Consider the following 21,670-nt stretch of genomic DNA (forward strand, 5'->3'; position numbering starts at 1 on the left):
GTTGGTTGTGGGGCTTGGGCATGATTTCTGAGCCTCTTTTTGCTCAAGGTTAGTGTTCTAGCTCTTGAGCCACAGCATCATTTCTGATTTTTGAGTGGTTAATTGGAGATTGGAGTCTCAAGGAGACTTTTCTACCCTGGATGGCTTTGAACCCATCCTCAGAACTCAGCCTCCTGAGTAGCTAGGATTTCAGGCGTGAGCCACCAGTGCCAGCATCCCTCCAGGTCTCTGGAGTTTATTCTGTTACAGCATCCCAATTGCCACTCCATGAAAACTCCCAAGCTTCTCGAGGGTAATGGGGCCCAAGTTGCCTGTAATTCACATGGTCTGCTGTATGATTAATGTCCTCATTGATAACACATCTCCTGCTGTGGAAAGGAAAAATGCAGGAACTTTATTCTTTGGAAAGACTAGCTTTCTAGCCTCACATATCATTCAGTACAGTGCTATTTATTCTATTTCACTTCATTTGACTTGGGCCCCTTCTGTCTAGCCACACATCTAATGAGTATTTAATTATTCCTATCACACTTTTAATTTCCTAGATCTATTCTTAGCTTATTTTCACTATATTCTAATAATAGTAGTAGTAGTAGTAGTAGTAGTAGTAGTAGTAATAGTTGTAGTAGTATGCATTTATTTGCAACAGGATCTTCTTATATAACAGAGGCTGGCCTTGAGTTTTCAATCATCCTTCCTTAGCCTCCTGAGTGCTAGAATTAAAAGTGTGTACCACTATGCCCACTGCATACAGTGTACTCTCTTAAATAGGAGCCATTTTATCTTCTGCTTCTTTACGTCATTGACTACTCAGGTTTTTGAGAAGGTCTGTCTTCTGCACCTCTTTCTGTCTTTGTTTGACTCTTACAATACCTTGGTCTCTGCCTTTCATGATGAAGGCTACCTCAAACTTGAGATTATCTTTGTCTGCATTCATATGCAGCAGGAGTATTATAGAAACTGGTCACAGGGCTTGTGGGCTGGTCACTGGTCCAAAGAGGCTTCCAAATGTCAGGATCTAAAGGGCCTTTCCCTAGGATCTTCCTGCTTCTTTCATGATAGAGCTTCCACTGTCTCTGGCCATGAAATCAGGAATTTGCTGGGGAGTATAGGCTCTGGATAAGGAGCAGAAGCAGAGGCTTAGAGGTTTGCATTCCTATTTAATGAACATTTTTACAAAGTACCTCTAGTATTATCTGAACTACTTGCTTCTTACCCCTTCCTTTTCGGTGTCTCTTGTTTCCCCTCCTCCCCGCCCCCCATTCAATCATTAAAGTCCATTTACACCATTGGGCCTCTTATTCTATACAAGGCAGGGGTGGAAACTTCTGTGTCTCTACCTCACTCTCCTGACCTTTGAGGGCATCTAGACATTCAGCAAGCTGCAGTTTCATGGATAACCCCAAGGGGCTTGCTAATTTTCATTTTCTTTCTACTTTTCTACTCTTCTGGTATTTTCATCCACTCTCTCCTTGCCTTCTATCGCTTCTTGTCACCATTCCTTTCTATATTGTATTCTATATTGTTGTTTCTCTTCTTTTTTCTTTATCCTTAAGAATAAATAGAAATAGTTTAATCCCTGCTGTCATTTAAGTCTGGTTTTAGGCAAGAATGAAGATAAACACATTTGTTCCACTCACTACATTTTCTTATTAGGTTTAAATAATGCGATTTTTTTTCTTCTTCAATCTTTTTTTCCCCCTTTTTTAGTAGCCTAACTCCAAAAATAACATAATGGTGATCACTAGGGCTTAGGAAAATATATTTGGAGACACAGCTTGGGAATTTGTTTCTGGCTTAAAAGATAAGGTTTGTTTATGCAAAAAATGTTGATTTCCTTCATTAACATATGTACACAGACATGGAAGCGCTTAATGCTAAAAAAATTAATAAATTCCTTAGATGCAACTTGGATTTATGAATTGCCCAACAGAAAACCAGAAAGGGCTTTATTGTTCCATCACTGCTAATGCCTTACTGTTCCAGACCAGTCACTGCTCAACAGGAGGGATTCAGAGTTGTTTTCCTCACCGATGACTCCACATAGTTTGATACCAAGATAATGTACTAAAGGAAGGTAGGTGGTTTTAGGACACTGGGAATGAAAGCCTTTGAATAATTCTCCCTGCAGGAGCTACATCCCATTTTCTGTAAATTGTGTATGCTTAAAATCTAAAATATGCCAAAGCAATCCATGAACATTTTAAAAAAGTGATTTCCTAGAACAAGCATACTGCATTCTATATCCTTCCTCTGGGTGTATATGGTGTTTGTGTGTGTGTGTGTATGTGTGTGCTGCTCCCAGCTTGAACTCAGGGTCTAGCAATTGTTTCTAAACTTCTGGTCTCCAGGCTGGTACTCTACCACTTGAGCCAGAGCACTATTTCTGACTTTTTGGTGGTAAATTGGAGATATGGTCTTTCCTGGCGAGGCAGGCTTTGAACTATGATCCTCAGATTTTAGCCTCCTGAGTAGCTAGAGTTATAGGAGTCTGCCACTGCTGACCAGTTTCTCCATCTTTTTCTTTTCTTTTTTCTTCCCTTTTCTCTTTTCTTCCCTTCTTCCTTTCTCTCTTTTTTTTTGGGAGGGGGGGGATGTCAGTTGTGGGGCTTGACCTCAGGGCCTGGGCCCTACCCCCATGCTTTTGTTCAAGAATAGCTCTCTATCACTTTGAGCCACAGCTCCACTTCTGGTTTCCTGGTGGTTAATTGGAGATAAAAGTCTCACAGACTTTCTTGTCCAGGCTGGTTTTGAACTATGATCCTCAGATCTCAGCCTCCTGAGTAGTTAGGATTTCAGACATGAGCCATCAGCACCTGGCTCTTTTCTTTTTTCTTTTTTTTTGCTTCTCTTCCCTTTCTTTTTCATTCTTCTTTTCTTCTTTTGGAGTTGGTACTTAGGACTAGATGCTATCCTTTAGCTTTTCACTCAGTCTGGAGCTCTATCGCTAAAGCCACAGCTCCATTTCCAGCTTTATGCTAGTTAATTGGAGTTAAGAGTCTCATGGAATTTCCTACCCAGGCTAGCTTCAAGCTGCAACCCTCAGATCTCAGCCTCCTGAGTAGCTTTTATTACAGGCATGAGCCACTTGCCCCTGGCCTCTCCATCCCTTCTTGGCTGAGCATTGGCCAGGGTATTTACTGGCATGCTGCCTTCAGGATGCCTGTAGTATCCCCAAGACTCTCATCGAGATAGAAGATGGTATTTGGAGCATTTGCAATGTACTTTGTGCAAAGAGGATTCCCAGAGAGCTGGCTTGGAGTTCCAGTTTAACCCTTTGTAGGTGTGATGAGGAGCAGGTTGGCCTGGTAAGAACTTCTTAAACTCAGAGCCTCACATGAGCTGGGCAGGCGCTGTACCCCATGAGCTTGTTCTCAGCCCTAAGAAGCTCTTTTTGGGAACAAAACAGTTGTAAGTATCACACGTGGGTGTTTTGCTAGTGAAAGGATGACACAGGGCAAACCACTTTGAAATGACAGCACTGGGAACAAAGCACAAGTTCAACACCTCCAGCTCTTCTTCTCCTCCCCATTCTCTATCCAGGTCAGCGCCCCCCAGCCCACCTCAAGCCCAATGCAGCCGCTCTAGAGGTGTGGTATTGAATGTATGGAGGTCTGAACAGGGAGAAAGGTATCACTATTCTCAGTACATTAGTCACTAGGCTGAGGTGCAATGTGGGGGTCATGAACACATGGAAACAGACATGCCCTAGTGAAAAATGCCAGAAACACGCTAAATACCATAAACAAAATGAATACCAGGAAACTGCTGGGGAGTAGACAAATGAAGAGAGGAAAGGGGGATGCAGTCATAATATTCAATGCATGGCCTTTAAAACTAAGAACATGGAGGAGAAGGTGGGGGAGAATGGTAAAAAGGATGCTATCAATCAAGATGCATTGTACTTACACACTGATTGGTTGAATGGTAACTCCTTTGCACAACTGCTTAAAGGTAATAAAAATAATTATAAGAGAAGGAAAAAAGAGTGAAGGGGACACTTCATGGTGGTTCTTTGAGTTGAATTTGTGTTAGAAACATAAAAGGAGAGAGACAGTGTACACTTTTGGGTAAAATCCTCAGGCTGTCATGGGTATTTGGCATTTCCTAGCCATATGAGTAGAAGGGCTGGGTAGAACGGGAGTTGACAGAGGCTGAGGAAAGGGCACGGAAGGAGGTGGTGATCTAATTGATCTAATAGACCTTCACGCAGGCAGGCTTTGAGGAGCTCTCAGGTACAACATGGCAGCATTGCAACCCTTGGTGACTTCTGCGTTAACCACTTTGGTTGAAGCCAAGGAGCAGGTAAGACAAGACACAGGATTCACACGGAACTCATACCTGCCTCCCTATCAGGGATGGGATAGAGTGAGCTCATGACCACTGACCACCTTGAAAGTGAGCACCAGAAACTTTAATAATCAAGTTAAATAATGTTCCCTATCTTAGCTACGGTGAATAATGCTGCCATAAACATGCATGTACTGGTAGCTTTAGAATGGCCTTGTTTGTGATCATTTGGTTAAATGCCCATAAGTGAGATTGCTGGGTTATAGGGGAGCTCTATGTGGAGTCTTTTAAGGAACCTCCATATTTGATTCTGGTGCCCTGCATCTTGTGTGTGTGTGTGTGTGTGTGTTTGTGTGTGTGTGTGTGTGTGTGTGTGTGTGTGTGTGTGTGTGTGTGTGTCTGTGTCTGTGTGCATGTACGCTTTTTATTGTAAAAAATGCTGTGCAGGGGGGTTATAGTTATGTGAGCAAGGTAATGAGTATATTTCCTATTGAGCATTGTTGCCTCCTCCTTTGAATTCCCCCTACCAACACTTCCTTCCTACCTCCACAACTACCCTTGCTTCCCCCAAAGAAGTTGTAAAGTTCGTTTTCAACATAGTGTTTTGTACATCTTATTGTTAAAATGGGACAATCCCGTCTTCAAGCATTTTGTTTATTTCCCTTCCCCTCCCTGAATTAGAGAAGTGTATATACAAGATGCAAGGCACCAGCATCAAATTCAGTGAAAACAAGGGTTACACTGTGGGGGAGGAACATGCAAAGCAACAAAAAAAAAATCACATGGTACATTATAGATATGTTAGAAGCAATAGCAAGAAAGAAAAAAGATATTTGTGTCCCTATCTTGGGGTTCATTTCGCTTAATATCATCTTATATGGTCATATGTACATAGCTTTGGCCTTTTATCATTCATTGTGCTACTAGTTATTGCAAATAAGGGAAACCGTGGGACCTATGTTTCTTTGCACCTGGCTTACTTCACTTAATATGCTTTTTTCCAAGTCTTTCTATTTCCTAACAAATGGGGCAATGTCATTCTTTCTGATGGAGGCATAGAATTCCATTGTGTATATATAGAGAGAGATGCATATATATATACATATAAATAATACACAGATATTTACATATATACATATACATATAAATATCTATGTATATTTATATGTATATGTATATATATATTACATTTTCTTGATCAATTCATCTACTGAGGGGCATCTGGGTTGGTTCCATATCTTAGCTATGGTAAATAATGCTGCAATAAACGTAGTTGTGCTGGTAGCTTTAGTGTGGTCTTGTTTGTGATCATTTGAGTAAATGCCCAAAAGTAGGAATGCTGGGTCATAGGGGAGCTCTTTGTGGAGTCTTTTGAGGAACCTCCATACTACTTTCCACAGGGGTTGAAAAAGTTTACACTCCCACCAACAAAGCAATAGGGTTCCCTTCTGTCCACATCCCCTCCAGCATCTGTTGTTATTAGAGTTCTTGATTATAGCCATTCTAACTGGGGTGAGGTGGCATCTCAGTGCTGTTTTGATTTGCATTCCTTTTATGGCTAGAGAGGCTGAACATTTTTTCATGTGTCTATTGGCCATTCTTTTTTCCTCTTCAGAGAATTTTCTCTTTAAGTGTTTAGCCCACTTATTTATCAGGCAATTGTTTGTTTGAGGATTTGATGTTGGGGGATTTAATTTTTTGAGTTCCAGGTATATTTTAGATACGAGACCCTTGTCCATTGTATGGCTAGTGAAGATCTTCTCCCAATCCATCGACTTTCTGTTGATCTTGCTAGCTATGTCTTTTGCCATGCAGAAGTGCTGCAATTTCATGCATTCCTATTTGTCCAACCTTACTTTGATTTGTTGTGTTTCTGGGTCTCTATTAAGAAAATTTTGGCCTGTGCCAAGGAGCCCTAGGGTTTCTCCTATTTCTTCCTGTAATGTTTTCAGAGTGTCTGCTTTGACTCCAAAGTCTTTGATCCATTTGGAGTTGATTCTAGTGCAGGGTGATATATAAGTATCTAGCTTTAGTTTTCTACAGGTGACTAACCAATTTTTCCCGCATCATTTACTGAAGAGGCTGTCTTTCTTTGATTCTATATTAGTTCCCTTATCAAAGATTAGGTGGCTATGGGTCTGTGGGTTCATTTCTGGGTTTTCAGTTCTATTCCATTACTCTTCAGGTCTTTTCTTGTGCCGGTACCAAGCTGTTTTGATTACCATGACTTTGTAGTAGAATTTGAAATTTGACATTGATATTCCTCCAGCACTATTCTTTCTGTTAAGGATCATTTTTGCTACTTGGGGTCTTTTATTGTTCCATAAGAATTTTTAATTGCTTCTTCTATTTCATTGAAGAATGAGGTTTCAATATTGATAGGTATAACATTTAATTTGTAGATAGCCAAGTAATGCCACTTTCATGATGCTGATCCTTCCAATCCAGGAGCATGGGAGGTTTTTCCACTTCCTTTTTTCTGCTTTAATTTCCTTTTTCAGGTTTTCAAAGTTTTCCTCATAAAGGTCCTTCACTTCTTTAGTTAAGTTAACTCAGAGGCATTTTGTATGTGGGAGGGGGGCTATTACAAAAGGAGTTTCTTTCCTGATTTCAGCCATGCTCTTTTCATTGTTGGCATACAGAAAAGCCACTGATTTTTGAAGGTTAATTTTATACCCTGCTATTTTGTCAAATTTTCAAATCAGCTTGAATAATTTGACAGTGGAGTCTGTGGGATTCTTTAGGGTGTATATGACAAACCTACAGCCAGCATTATACTTAATGGCGAAAAACTAAGGCAATTTTCTCTAAACTCAGGAATGAGACAAGGATGTCCACTCTCTCCACTTCTCTTCAATTTATTATTAGAGTGCCTAGCTATAGCAATAAACAAGATGCAAACATAAAGGGGAGCCAAATAGGGAAAGCTGAAATAAAACTCTCCCTCTTTGCAGGTGCCCTGCATCTTGTATATACATTTTTTCTAATTTGGGGAGAGGAAGGGAAATAACAAAATACTGAAACAAGGATACAGGTTGACCCATTGTAACAATGAGATGTACAAGACTCTATGTTGAAAAAGAACTTTACAACTTGTGGGAGGTGAGAGGAGGGGAGGGGGAAGTTGGGAAGTTGAGAAGGAAAGGATGGTAGGGAAAAACAAAGGAGGAGGTAACAATGTTCAATAAGAAATGTACTCATTATCTTACTCATGTAAGTGTAACCCCTCTGTACAATATCTTTACAATAAAAAATATATACAAAAAGTGAAATAATACTCAAAAATATTTTAAAACCTCAAATGCATATCGACTCACACATTGACAATATCTTCATGTCAAGGACATCCAAAATCCATAAATGGAGGTTTGGATCAGTAGAGCTCCAGCTTTAAGCAAAAATGTCAAGTAAGATCATGAGGCCATGAATTCAAGGCCCATGGGGTACCAGCACAAATTCCCATCTACTGGCTAATTAGAATTATTCAATGCACTGAATTTCTGAACCTACAGTTATCCTATTAAGTTGTATAGCATGAGGCCATTATTTATTGTACATAGATGATATCAGACATGTATGGAAATGTGCTTCCACTACCTACTATGTACGGAAAAAAATACTAAAATGTGAAGAAATCCACATGAAAAAATCTTCGAAGTTTTAAGGTAAAATCACTATTAGGTGCTTCCATGGAGCACCTAAGACGAAAGGGAAAATCAGGAAGAATAATCCTGCCTGAATTTAATATTTTTCTACTATTTTTTTTACTGTTGAGTTCTTTTTCCATCAGTTTAGGTGTTTATAATTCAGACTTTTTTTGGGGGGGGGGTCGGTCATGGGGCTTGAACTCTGGGCTTGGGTGCTGTCCTTGCGCTCTTCAGCTCAAGGCGAGCATTCTACTGCTTGAGCCACAGCACCACTTCTGGCTTTCTAGTGGTTTATTGGAGATAAGAGTCTCACAGACTTTCCTGCCCAGGCTGGCTTTGAACTGTGATCCTCAGATCTCAGCCTCCTGAGTAGCTAGGATTACAGGTGTGAGCCACTGGCACCCAGCTAAACCAAGCTTTGAGTACTATAGCTCTAGAGGATTGTGTTATATTCCTTTACTATGTACAACAGAATAAATTTATCAGTTAAATGAAATATTATTTTTGTTGATTATGAGGTGTTCGGTCTTTCTTAAATTTTGTGCTTCAGTGAGCTCTCCCACAGTTCTTATTTAGTCCTTGCTCTTACTCTGGAGGCTGAGATCTGGGGAATAATGATTTGAGGGCAGTCTACGCAGAAAAATCCAAAAGACTCAAACTCTCAAAAAACAGCAAAAAGCCAGGCTGAAAGCATGTTTCAAGTGGTAGAGCGCCAGCTGTGAGCAAGCAAGCTCAGCAAGTAAAAAGACTTGTGTTAAAACTCTGGTGTGTTGGGGGAGGGGAGGGGAGGAGGATAGATTATTTGAAATGACTGTATAGGCTTAATGCATCTGAAATGTTTGTGCTGAGTTACATGTAAAGCATGCAGTAGACAGGCATTATCAATCTTAGAAAGTGATTTGTTCTGGTGTCCTTAAAAGGAACACCAAAAGATAGGAGTTTTCAGTAAAGTACTAAGTAGCCCACACTAAAGGAAGTGAAAAGACTTTTCCATTTTTAAGAATACCTGCCGTATGGCTGATTATAGTTCTCATCTAAACACATATGGATTTGAAGCTGTACTAACATTCCCTTTTTGTTGGCTGATTTTTAAAGTTTTATTCTTGGTAGAATTTTCTCCTAGTAACTCGGTTCTAATACCCATGGTGCAGCAAGTGACGGAATTCTCGTGGGATACTGATAAGCACTTGTGAGAACCTCGCTGCCTGCTGTCTGGCATTGCTGATAACACCACATTGCAGACTACGAGGTCTGTCTGGTAGGGAAAAAAAATTAAAAAAAGAAAAACGTCTCTGCCATGACTTTTAGTATTTTTTTTTCTGAAAGGACTTGCTTACATGCTATATTTTTTTCTCTTGTCCTAGGAAGTAGGTGTCAATCAAGATATTTTAGGAAAGGCTTAACTTTCTCTGATTATATTATAAGCAGTTCATGTTTCTGTATTCCAATTAATGCCCCATATTTATAAGGGGAAAAGTCAGATGGTTTTGTCTGGAGCCACTATGCTGTTTTATTTTACTGATTGATGCTTTGTAGAGAGTACCTTTTAGCTGCTATATTAGTCTTCTCCTAATGGCTCTCCTCTTGCATCCAGGAAGGTCATAGGAGGGTTTGGTGCTGGTGAAGGAAGGAAGGGAGGAAGGAAAGAAAGAAGAAGGGAAGGAAAGAAGGAAGGAAGGAAGGAAGGAAGGAAGGAAGGGAGGGAGGGAGGGAGGAAGGAAAGAAGGAAAGAAGGGAGGAAGGAAATGAAGAAGGGAAGGAAGGAAGGAAGGAAGGAAGGAAGGAAGGAAGGAAGGAAAGAAGGAAGGAAGGGAGGAAGGAAGGAAAGAAGGAAGGAAGGGAGGAAGGAAAGAAAGAAGAAGGGAAGGAAGGAAGGAAGGAAGAAAGAAAGGAAGGAAGGGAGGAGGGAGGGAGGGAGGGAGGGAGGGAGGGAGCCAGGGAGGAAGAAGACATTACTTGTCCCAAATACAAAGAGATAGAATGGTATATCCCTCCCCCACGGTGTAACCCCCTGTTTTCACTGTGTTTGATATTGGTATAATTTGTGGAGGGGAAGGGATAAAACAAATTGTTTAAACAGGGATACAGGTGGACCCATTGCAACAATGAGATGTACAAGACTTTATGCCAAAAAATGAACTTTACAACTTTGGCGAGGGGATGAATGGGAGGACAGGGATGGTAAGGGGAAAGAAAGGAGGAGGCAACAATGCTTGATAAGAAATGTACTCATTACCTTGCCCATGTAATTGTAACATCTCTGTACAGTATTTTCACAATAAAAAAACTTATTAATATATAAAAAAGACATAGAATGGATTCTCTCTAAAGGTTCTATGCTATTTCATTATACACACCTAGTATTGGTGATGATTTTTTATATTTATGATATACGTGAACATTCCACACAAAATAAGCTCTCTCAGGAAAAGTTTTTGCCAAATAGTCCTGTGTAGTACCCTCTAAACATCTTGCTAGAAAGAGATAGTATTTCTCCCTCCTACTTGTTTCACAGGAAGTATTTGAGATTCTCTGGAAGAACTTTATTATTCATAGAATTTAATGGAAGCCTGGCCACATTAAATCCTTTGTCCATAAATCCTTGGCCAAGTAAGTGACTTCTTTCCTTTCTATCCCAATCCTTTATTTTTCAGGTTATTTCAGATACCATATATTTAAAATCAGGAAGAAAAATAAATGAGGGTGTCTAGGTATAATTTTTATGGGAGAGTTAACTTTTCTTTGATATAATTTATCAGAGAAATATTATGTTTTTCTAGAGTGCCCTTGAAATGAGCCACAAATGTACATGTATGAAAGAGAGACATGGGGAGAGATACACACAAAGAAATAGAGAGACAGAAAAGATGCATAGCAAGAGGGGCAAGAAAAGAGAGACACAGAGACAGAACGGGACAGTGGTCAGTTGCCAATCATGAAGATAGTAGGCAGAACATCAGGGTAAAAGTCAGCACTACACATAAGAAATAATAAATGACATATGAATATTTTAGTTAAATCATGTGTGCTTCTTCAAGTGTGAATGTAATTATGAACGCATAAGGAATGTTCAGAAGGGTAAACTTAATTGTCTAGGGTATAATTCAACCAAGCTAAATTAACTTAAGCTCCTATTCCATTTATTCCATTGTCCTATCAAACATACCTGGGATGATATTTTCATTATCTCATTGCATTTATTTTACCACCTCACCCACAGAATAATGGTAGAAAATTAGCACTTATCAAACACTTCTTGGATAATTAAGATATTCTACTTTACAAAATCCTTGCCTACTTTAATTCTCCATATAACCCTAAACATAAACGTTATACTTGTTATGTATATTATGATGCATATTTTGATTTTCCAGCAAACAATTTCAGAGTGTTTAAGGAACATGCTCAAAGTCACAGAGCTAGAAAAATCTGGAAAGAATTCAGTGAAAACAATGAGCTAGTTGTCAGTGGCTCAGTCAGTAATCCTAGCTACTCAGGAGGCTGAGTTCTGGGATTCAAGATTAAAATCCAGATTGGGAAGGCCTATCTGAGAAACTCATCTCTAATTAATCAGGCAAAAGCCAGAAGTGGAGTTTGTCAAGTGGTAAAGTGCTAGCCAAGAATTAAAAAACTAAATAAGCATAAATGGCCCTGAGTTAAAACTCTAGTGCTGGTGTGCAGGTGTGCACATACATGCACACACACACACAGAAAGTAGACAGTGGTTGGGGGAAAAAGCCACAAACTGCATTGATATATATCCTTAGTGTTACAATTAATATGACCAGAGTCTAGATTACAAGGACCCTCATATGCAAACTCATTTTGGGGACAACCTTGAATGAACCTGTTAACTATGTGAAAGACTGTTTCCTCACAGAGTATTTAAATATTCTGTCCCCTAGTTATTTCTGCAGGAGGTGGGACAAAAATGCTTTCCATTCTGAGCCTGGAGATTTTATGTTGCTGCTCACAAAGGCCAGAGCTTCCAGTGTGCTCTCGACTTGGCTGGCATTTCTAAATACTGGCCACCTTGTTTTTCTGTGCTAAAGAGCCAAAACTGACTGGCACATAGATAGAGCTTTTACAGATCTGGTTCTTGACCTCTGTGAAAAATCATCTTCTCTGAATGAATTATGCTATAGGCATATTAGATGTTGAGAGGGCTCAGTCTCTGTTCCAAGTCATAAAATGATTCCCTTATCATGCAGAAAAGGAATAGAGTGTTGGGCAAGTGGAACCAATGAGTTTGCTCCTTGGGGAGACAGAGCTAAGGAAGTCAAGTGCTCTTTTATTGATGGAAGCCGTTTTCATCCATCTGAGGAATGAGAAAAGTTGCTAGTTGTTCTACCCCTATTTCAGCCCTTCCAACTTTTACTTCATACCGATGTAGCTTCTTTCTGAGTCAGAGAAAAGGACAGTCCTTTGATTCATCTTGGCCTATGGGCCAGAGGTCAACTTTTCTGCTAGGTCTAATGAAAGGATGGGCCTTGAGCCCCATGCTGTTTCGATATTTATAACTTTTGAGGTTATGAGTTAGGGAGTCATAACAAGATTGAAGTGTTTGCTCAAGGTGTCTGGCTAATGAGGGACAACGAGAAATCCTTAGTCAACCTCTGGCCTGAGTTTATATGAGGTATTATTGGAGACATGAACCACTTGTCCCAAAAGACTTACAAAGTAGTCATTATTAAAATAGTTTCCTAGGTCTTGATTCATTTAATATTTACTGTTCACCATTTTATTCCAGACAAAGATTAGAAATTTGGGGATGTTAGCATATTTTACACATTGACTTTTTAGATATTAGATATTTTAGATATTAAAAAGCCATACATTTCGCCTAACAAAAATTTGTCTTACCATTTCTGCTTGCCTCAGACATATACTAGTTATTGCAAATAAAGGAAACCATGAGACCTATGGTTCTTTGGGCCTGGCTTACTTCACTTAATATAATTTTTCTTGCTATTGTTTCTAACATATTTATAAGATGATTTCTTTGTTGCTTTGTATGTCCCTCCCTCATGGTACAACCCCTGTTTTCACTGTATTTGATGTTGGTATAATTTGTGGAGGGGAAGGGAAAAAAGAAATTGTTTAAATAGGAATACAGGTGGACCCATTTCCACCTTTAGCAGGGGACAGGGGGTAAGGGGGAAGGGAGGCATGGATGGTAAGGGGAAACAAAGGAGGAGGCAACAATGCTTGATGAGAAATGTACTCATTACCTTGCTCATGTAATTATAACCCCTCTGTACAAGATTTTCACAATAAAAAGAACTTATTAATAAAAAATTAAAATAAAAACCTGAAAAATAATAAAATAAAAAGGCCATACATCTTACCTAAGCAAGAGAGATATAGATTACTACTTCTCTTTCTGACAGAGCTTTCTTTATGTTTATGGATATCTTGGATTTGCTTTCTGAAGTCTGTCCCTTTTCTTTTCCTAACTTCCAAAGAGATGGTTACTTTATTCCAACACTGGGTATTTATCTTATATTTTTGTTTCTTTTATGTGTTTTAAATGAATTTTGTAGTCCTTTTTTCTCTCTATTCTTGGTTATGTCTCTTGATTATAATCTCCTAGCTATTCCATTTCAACTTGAGGGTATTCTATTTACTAAAAACGTCTCAGTTCTGATGCATCTAAAGTTGAATCAGTTCGAAGGTTGATTTTAAATAATCGCTATTTCAGCTTGGGGAATAATAACTGGCTGTCATGCTAGATTGATTTCTTAGGAAGCTTGCTTTCGTTGTTGCTGTTTTTTTTTTATTGTAAAGATACTATACAGAGGGTTACAGTTACATGAGTGAGGTAATGAGTACACTTCCTCTTGAACATTGTTACCCCCTCCATTGTTTTCCCCCTACCATCCCCTCCCTCCCTCCCTTCCCCGAGGTTCTTTTTTTTTTTTTTTTGATTGTGATTAAGTGATTACATAATTTCAAAGTCACAAGTTCATTCTAACTTCCCTGGAGCAAATTGTCTACCACAGTCTGTAATATATAACAGTGTTCACATGTTATATACCATATTTGTGATCAGCAGCATGGGGATATTTAGTAGTGGTTCAACCAGATGAGCAGGAGTTCTTTGTTTCTTAAGTCCTGTTAGTTTTGTCGTATCACCTAACATTTTGGATTTAGCATCCACTTATCAGGGAGACCATGTACCGTTTGTCTCTTCGTTCTTGGCTTACCTCGCTCAACATGATTCCTTCTAGCTCCATCCATTTCCCTGCAAATGCCATTATTTTGTCATTTCTAATGGCTGCATAATATTCCATTGTGTATAGATACCACATTTTTTGGATCCATTCATCTGTGGTGGGGCATCTAGGTTGTTTCCATATCCTAGCTATTGCGAACAGTGCTGCAATAAACATGGTTCCTGTTGTTCAGGGTAGATGCCTAGAAGTGGTATGACTGGGTCGTAAGGGAGGTCAATCTTTAGCTTTCTAAGGACCCTCCAGACTGCTTTCCAAAGTGGTTGTATAAGTGTACATTCCCACCAGCAGTGTAATAGGGTTCCTCTTTCTCCACATCCCCTCCAGCATTTGTCGTTGGCTGATTTGTGGATGTGGGACATTCTGACTGGGGTGAGGTGGTATCTCAGGGTTGTCTTTATTTGCATTTCCTTCACCACCAGGGATGATGAACATTTCCTCATGTGTTTCTTTGCCATTTTTATTTCTTCATTTGAGAAGTCCCTCTTTAGTTCCCTTGCCCATTTAGTAATTGGTTTGTTAGGTTTGGGAGGGATTAGTTTCTTGAGTTCCCTGTATATACAGGATGTTAACCCCTTGTCTGATATATTGCTGGTTAATATTTTTTCCCAATTAGTTGGCTGTCTTTCTAGCTTAGTTGCGATAGATTTAGCTGTGCAGAAGCTTTTTATTTTAAGGTAGTCCCATTTGTCGAGTCTCTCTCCAACTTGTTGTGACCCCGGGACTCTGTTCAGGAAGTTCCTTCCTGTGCCTATTAGTTCAAGTGTCTCTCCTACTCTGTCCTGCAGTAGTTTCAGAGATTCAGGTTTAATGTTAAGGTCTTTAATCCATTTTGAGTTGATGTTGGTGCATGGTGATAGGCTGGGGTCCACTTTTAGTTTTCTGCATGTGGCTGCCCAGTTTTCCCAGCACCAGCGGTTGAAGAGGCTGTGTTTCTTCCATTGTATGTCTTTGGCTCCTTTGTCGAATATCAGCTGGCTGTAGGCCTATGGATTTATATCTGGATCTTCTATTCTGTTCCATTGGTCTTCGGGTCTGTTTTTGTGCCAGTACCATGCTGTCTTTGTTATTATAGCTCTGTAGTAGAGTTTGAGGTTCGGCATGGATAGCCCTCCCATATTGTCTTTATCCCCTAGAATTGTTTTGGCTATTCTAGGTCTTTTGTTGTTCCATATAAATTTTTGGACTGTTTTCTGTATTTCAGTGATGTACGTCATTGGGATTTTAATAGGAATTGCATTGAATTTGTATATTAGTTTTGGAAGTATTACCATCTTTACTATATTAAGTCGGCCTATCCAGGAGCACGGGAGGTCTTTCCATTTCCTAGTGTCTTCTGCAATTTCTTTCTTTAACTTTTTATAGTTCTCATTAAATAGTTCTTTTACATCTTTGTTTAGGTTAATTCCTAAATATTTTATTTTTTGGGAGGTTATTGTGAATGGGGTTGCTCCCTTTATTTCCCTCTCTTCCTGTATGTTATCAGTGTATAGGAAGGCAACTGATTTTTGTGGGTTTATTTTGTATCCTGCTATTTTGCCGAAGTGACTTATGATTTCTAAAAGTTTGGGGATGGAGTTTTTGGGATCGTGGAGGTATAGTATCATGTCGTCTGCAAAAAGGGATAGTTTCACTTCTTCTTTCCCTATGCGGATCCCTTTAATGTCTTTTTCTTGCCTTATTGCCCTGGCTAAGGGTTCTAGGACTATGTTGAAGAGGATTGGAGACAGTGGGCATCCTTGCCTTGTTCCTGTTTTTAGGAGGATTGGTTGTAGCCTTTCCCCATTAAGTATAATATTGGCTATTGGTCTGTCATAAATGGCTTTTATTGTTTTTAGAAATGTTCCTTCTATTCCTATTTTCTCCAGAGCTTTTAGCATGAATGAATGTTGAATTTTATCAAAGGCCTTTTCTGCATCTGTGGCGATAATCATGTGATGCTTGACCTTGGCTCTGTTGATATGCTGGATTACATTTATTGACTTACATATGTTAAACCATCCCTGTGTCTCTGGGATGAAGCCTACCTGATCATAGTGTATTATTTTTTTAATGTGTTTCTGGATTCTGTTAGCTAGAATCTTGTTAAGGATCTTTGCATCTGTGTTCATCAAGGAAATTGGCCTGTAATTCTCCTTTTTGGTTGGGTCTTTGCCTGGTTTGGGGATGAGTGTGATATTGGCTTCGTAGAATGAGTTTGGGATAGCTCCCTCCTTCTCTGTTTCTCTGAAGAGCTTGAGGAGTATGGGTATTAGTTCTTCTTTAAAGGTCTTATAGAATTCTGCTGTGAATCCATCTGGTCCTGGGCTTTTTTTTGTTGGAAGACTTTTGATAGCTTCCTGTATCTCATTATAGGATATTGGCTTATTTAATTGGTTAACTTCTTCTTTGCTCAGTTTGGGTAACTTGTATTTCTCTAAAAATGCATCCATTTCTGCCAGATTTTCTTCCTTTAGAGAGTATAGCTTTTGAAAGTAGTCTGTTAGAATTGTTTGGATATCTTGGGTACGTGTTGTGATGTTTCCGGTGGCATCCCTAATCCTATTAATATGGGTTTCCTCTCCTCTTTTTTTAATTAATCTTGCCAACGGGCCATCAATTTTGTTTATTTTTTCAAAGAACCAGCTTTTTGTTTGGTTTATTTTGGTTATGGTTTTCTGATTTTCTAATTGGTTAATCTCTGCTCTTAATTTGGTTATCTGGCTTCGTCTAGTAGCTTTAGGTCCCATTTTTTCTTGTTTTTCTAGCTGTTTTAGTTGCAACATGAGATTATTTACTTGGTCTGTCTCCATTCTCTTGATGTGGGCACTGAGGGCAATAAATTTGCCCCTCAGGACTGCTTTTGCTGTGTCCCACAAGTTTCTTTGTGAGGTGTTTTCATTTTCATTGAGTTGTAGGAAATGCTTTATTTCTTCTCTGATCTCTTCTGTTACCCAGGTATTGTTAAGGAGTGTGCTGTTCAATTTCCATGTATTAGAGAAATTTCTGTGGTATGCTTTGTTTTTGAGAGCTAGCTTGATTCCACTGTGGTCAGATAGGATACAGGGGATTATGTCGATCCCTTTGTATTTGCTTAAGTTCCTTGCATGAACTATGATATGGTCTATTTTGGAGAAAGTTCCATGAGCTGCTGAGAAGAATGTGTACTGTGTTGTTTTAGGGTGAAATACTCAGTATATGTCAGTTAATTCCGCTTGAAGTATGGCCTCACTTAATTCAGTAGCTTCTTTGCCAATCCTCTGGTTGGTAGACTTGTCCTTTGGTGAGAGTGGCGTGTTAAAGTCTCCTAGTATTATCGTATTGGGATCTATTTTATTCTGTAAGTTTGAGAGCATTTGTTTGACATATCTGGGTGCAGCGATATTTGGGGCATATAAGTTGATGATGGTTATATCCTCCTCTTGGATTGTTCCCTTTATTAATATGTAGTGTCCGTCCTTGTCTTTCTGTACTGATTTTAATGAAAAGTTTATTTTGTCAGCTATCAGGATAGCTACACCTGCTTTCTTACTGGGGGCAGTTGATTGGTAGATCCTTTTCCACCCCTTCACTCTGAGTTTGTTTGTATGTTTGGCTGAGAGGTGGGTCTCCTGAAGGCAACAGATGGATGGGTCTTGTTTTCTGATCCAGTCCTCAGTTCGTTTTCTTTTAATTGGCAAATTCAGCCCATTTATATTAAGAGAAAGTATAGAGAGATGCATTGTTGTCCCTGCCATTCCGTTTTCCTAAGTTTTTCTTCTTTCCTTTCCTCCTGTGCTTGCTCAGTTAGACTTTGAGTAATGCCTGTTTGGAGCAGGTCCCAGTTCCTGGTTGCTTTCTTCAGGTTGTGTCCCCCCTCTTAGAATTCTTTGTAATGCTGGCTTAATGTTTATGTATTCATTTAGTTTTTCTTTGCTATTAAAAGTTTTCAGTTCTCCATCGAATGTGAATGCTAGCTTTGCCGGGTATATCAGTCTGGGTTGGCAGTTATTGGCTCTCAGGGCTCGTATGGTGCTTTCCCAGGCTTTTCTTGCATTCATTGTGTGGAGAGATCTGCAGTGATTCTAATTTTTTTCCCGTTGTAGTATAGCTCCTTCTTCATTTTTGCTGCATGTAGGATTGTTTCCTTATTATTCAGATCCATCATTTTTACTATAATGTGTCTAGAAGTGTTTCTCCTGGGATCTTGCTTGTTGGGTGTTCGATAAGCTTTTGTGATGTAGTTAAGATGGTCGTTTTTGAGGTGGGGAAAATTTTCATTGACTATCTTGTTAAATAGGTGTTGCATTCCCTTGCTCTGGAATTCCTCACCTTCGTCCACTCCGATTATGCGAAGGTTAAATTTTTTAGCATTATCTGCTTGCTCTTGAATTTCCCTTTGGTTTAATTTGAGTGATTTTTCCATATCTGTCACTTTTTGGTCCAGTTGGTGTATTCTGTCTTCTGTATCTGACACTCTACCTTCCATTTCATTCACTCTGTTGACCGTGGCTTCTATTGTGGTTTGCATGGAGGAAATGGATCCCTTTATGGATTCAATGTTGGTTCTCAGAGTACTGATCTCACCTCCCAATGAGGTGAGATCAGTATGCATTACCTCTAATTTGGCGTTTATCTCACTTCTTACTGAGGTTTGTGCAGCTTCTATTTTTGCATCCAACTTTTGTTTGATATCCTGTATATCTTTTGATAGTTCATCCTTGTGCTCTTTCAATTTCTGATCCATTTCTCGCTTTATTTCTTGAGTCATTGCCTCTAGCAACCCTTGGATGTAGCTTTTGTCTTCCATTCCTGCTTTGCTCCCACTGGGGCTCTCCCCTGCGTGGCTGCTGGCTTTTGAGGTGAGCTTGCTGTCCTGGGTAGTGGTAAACCTTGTGATTTTTCTCTGTGATTTTCGCATGGGGGTTCAGGAGACTGCTCTTCAATTTTGTTTTGGTGTGTCTGTCTTTGCTTGGTTGCTGATTCTGTATTGGTAGAGAGAGTCTGTGCCTGATCTGGATTCTGTTGGGAGCCTATTTCCAGCTGCTATTCTGACTTACTTAGGATTCTCAGCTCTCTGCTGTAGATTGCTGGCAATTCCCGCCTTTGGAAGGGTTGAGCAGCCTAGACTGCTTGTGTTTGCTCCTGCGGGTGCTCTTGGGAAGATCAGATGCTCTGGATGCACTCTCCCAAATACTGGAGTCTGCTATGGGCTCCTGATGTGTTTTTGTTTGTTTGTTTTGGGCTGGTTGTGGGCTTGAACTCTAGGTTTGGGTGCTGTCCCTCAGCTCTTCAGCTCAAGGCTGGCACCCTACCATTTGAGCCACAGTACCACTTCTGCCCCTTTTTGCTTTTGTGATGCTGAGGAATCAGATCCAGGGCCTCATACTTCCAAGACTATCACTCTATTGCTGAGCTGCCTTATCAGCCTGAGCTCCTGCTTACTATCAGGTGCTGGCAGCCTGTGTTGCCCAATTCCCAGCCTAGGGGATATGGGTGGAGTTTTGGTGGGGTTTGGGCTTCTCTTGTCCTGAGCCTCCAGGTCTTTTGTTGTCACAGGCATGCTTCCTGGGGAGTGCTGTTCCCTGTTTCTCTCCCCTCTGTTGAGGTGTATGCTCAGCTTTTTACTTCAGTTGGGAGGAGTTGGTTGTGTTGCTCAGGCGCCGGTCCCCGGGCCTGGTTCCGGCCCCAGCCTGGAGCGCGCTCGTTAGGCCTGTGCTAATGTGTATACCACCTAGGTTATGCAGCCTGGAGGACACAGTTCAAATTTCTTCTACTGTTGGTAGTCTTGACCCAGGGGCGCTGTTCCTGGCTTGGGCATTTAAGCTCCCTTCCAGGGGCGCTCTTGCTCTGGCCTGGCCAGCAGAGTGTGCTCCACCGGCTGGTGGAGCTCTGGAACAGTTTCCAGTTTTAGTGGGTCCTGTGGTCCGGGTGTTGGGGTAGGGAGTCTAGGTCAGGGTCTGGGGATTCCCTCCAGCTCTGGTCTCCCTTGAGGGATTCACTGTCCCCTGTGGGGTACTCACCCTGTAGGTCGTCAGTTGTTGTTGCAGTCCGAGTTCAGTTGGGGTGGTTGCGGGCTGGGTTGGGCGGCCCCCGCTGGGTCGTTGCGATCGCGATCGAGCGGGTGGTCTGCCGACAGGTCCCTTTGTCGCGCTGCTGGTGCCGGGCGGCTTTGGCGGGATGGAGCCTCTCCACTCCGGTGGAGAGTGAGGGGTGGGGGTGGGATCCTCGTGGAGACTCCCGGCTGGTAGGTTTCTCTGTTCCTGGCGATCCACTGTTCTGCAATCCGGTACCTGGTGATCTGCAAGCAGCCCCCTGTGTCTCTGTGGCTCCGGCAGCCCCCGCCGGGCCAGCTGGCCGGCGGCTTGGCGCACTGCCGCGCGGCCAGTAAAGGTTGGGGGAGGGGTCTTCACTCTTCTCTGTTCTGAATTTCTTCTTTTCCTCTCTTTCTTTTTTTGTTATTTTCCACCTCTGGTTTTTCTTTGAGTGTTCGTCTTTTTGTTGTTGTCGGTCTCTTGGGGAGATTAAGCGTTGGAACTCGAACTCTCTTTTTGGTTGGAGAGAACTGTGGTGTTTCCCTACTGCCCCGTCGCCATCTTGGTCCCCCCCACTCCGTTGTTGCTGTTTTTAAAATCTGAATATTGTTATTGTCACTGATAGAGATGATTCCAAAAATGTTTTGTTGAAAATGAAAAAAGACTTACTTGAGCATCCTATAGGTCCTGTGGACCTCACTACTAGAATGTTGTTAGGGGCATTAATGTACAAATGACTGCCCAGTGATCGATACTCCACATCCTACAAACACTCTTTTTTGTGAATTGCCATTGGCCCCTAAATTATCTGAAGTGCTAAGAGAAAGGAAAGAATGATTACTCAGGAAGTTTATTAAAAGATCAAATAGAACCTCCATAAATGAACACATTTATATTTCCTAGAAAAGGATATCCAGAAATACCACAAATACCTATTGTATTTGTACAAGAAAAATGATGACTAAAGTGGAATACAGAAGCTAGGTAGTAGACAAAAATGTTGGTATGAAAGAATGAGAGACATCCTAAAGAACTCAGTAAACTACCATGACAGCATGACCTGTATCTGGTGTTTGCTGTAGCCCTGCTTATCTATTATTTTCCTTTAAAATGTATGACACTTATCTCATAGTGTTATTATAAAGATTGAAGTAGTTAATATAAGGAGTTAAAACAGACAGGCACACAGTAAATGTTAAGTATTTGATATTCTAAATACTGTGGAATTGGCTTTCCTCAAGTATTTGATCCTCACAGCCATGCTTGTGTATCAGAATTTGAATGTTCAGTATTTACTAACATACAAGCTCTGAAAATCACCTGGGGATCGAACTCAATATTTCTTCAAACTTTGACTAAGTAAGGCAGGTATGCCAAACAAAGTTTGGAAATTACATTTGAAGATAGATTCTCTTCTGAAATTTTGGGGTTTTTTTAAATGTGAAATTGGTTTTGAAGTCATAGAAATACCCAGTGAGAATTTAGAAGGAAAAAACATATTTGGAAA

This window comes from Dipodomys spectabilis, unplaced genomic scaffold, assembly GCF_019054845.1.
Source record: "Dipodomys spectabilis isolate Male_0828 unplaced genomic scaffold, ASM1905484v1 ptg000054l, whole genome shotgun sequence".
Classification (NCBI taxonomy): Eukaryota; Metazoa; Chordata; class Mammalia; order Rodentia; family Heteromyidae; genus Dipodomys; species Dipodomys spectabilis.